This window comes from Chinchilla lanigera, unplaced genomic scaffold (assembly GCF_000276665.1).
Source record: "Chinchilla lanigera isolate Chin_1 unplaced genomic scaffold, ChiLan1.0 scaffold00125, whole genome shotgun sequence".
Lineage (NCBI taxonomy): Eukaryota > Metazoa > Chordata > Mammalia > Rodentia > Chinchillidae > Chinchilla > Chinchilla lanigera.
In genome coordinates, this window is record NW_004955526.1 from 2,790,933 (window position 1) to 2,792,476 (window position 1,544).

Below are 1,544 nucleotides of genomic sequence, written 5' to 3' on the forward strand. Positions count from 1 at the left end.
CCCAAAGTGAACCAAAGACGTTCTCAGTGCCAGCAAGGTCCCGAGCTCCTTGGAGGATGAAAACAGCCAAGTTCATCAGGAAAGCCAGCTCCCCACAGCCTCTCTCAGCTCCCAACAGCCCTGCTTCTTCTTCTCCAGGTCTGCCTCTTATGCTTCTGGCAACAGTCCTCAGGTGGGCCTCCCACACCCAGCACTACAGTTACTCAGTACAGCTGGGGGTTATAAGTTGACCACCAGTTATCAATCCACTACACAGTAATAATATCATCCCTTTCTGTAGAATGATTAATATGATTCTTCTGTTTATTTCCATTTCTGTGCTTATCTAAAATGAAAAAATATATTTGATAAAATATACTCCTTTTTATTCTTTTACAATTTTTATTTTCATTAGTACACTAATACCTCAGTTCACGAACACTTCTGTTTGCAAACAAAAGCATTCAGCAAAATTTTGCTTCTGTTCACAAACTCCTCACTGGCTGACAAACACAACCATGGTTATCTTCCCCCAAATCATAAAATAAATTAAGTTCATGAACTAAGGTACCACTCTTCTGTATATGTTTGTAGTACACAGTGATTACCTTCATAATGGACAGTTGGTACCCGTACATAACACATTATGTTTACATTCTTAAATGTATTGATATTAACATTTTCTCCCTGAAGCTTCTTGAAGAACATGAGTGAACTTAACTAAGTCAGCTCCACTAAGTAAAGCAGTGACTAGGTCTGATCAATGAGGTAAACTGCAGTGATCTATCATTTTCCTCCAGAAAAACTGCAGTGTAGACCAATAGATACTACAAGAATATAAAATCATGGTACTAACTGTGGTAGCATTTATTCCTTAAAAAAAAAAAAAAACACTTTGTGGAGAAATGTACAAAGAAGAAAGTACAACTCATCTTTGGTTCTATTGTAGGTAATCATTAGTAATAGTCAAGAAACATTCACAAGATGACCAAAACTTATGGTGAATATTTAAATTGAAAAAATGTTACAGTAAAAGATACACTGCTAAAAGCTGTCTCAAAATACTTCCCCTTACTGTGATCACACTTATCTCAACATCACTGCCACTTCCCGAAACAGTTCTGGAGGTCCTCTTTCCTGAGTGTCTTTACAGAGTGCGATAAAAGTATGGTAAATGCTGCTTTCAAATGCCATCCAGTCAAAAGGCAGGCTCACAAAAATGTTACTGTCTTCATTCACTTTATCTACTGAATTTGTCACTGTATGGCCTCTGGCCTGTCTTGGCTGCTTTCCTCATTGCTGAGACAAAATATCCAACACTCAAAGTTAAAGAAGGAAAGGTTTATTTGGCTCACGATTTATAGAAGTTTTAGTTTATAGTTGCCTGGCTCCATGGCAGGGTGTCATGGCAGAGGGGCAACACAGAGGAGAAATAGTTCAGGGAAGGCAGAAGGCAGCAAGGCAGCCAACAGTAAGTGACAAATGACAAGCAATGACACTTTTTCTGTCCCTTATATCCCATTCAGGCTACCCACCCTTAAGGCAGGTAGCACTCACACCCGGAG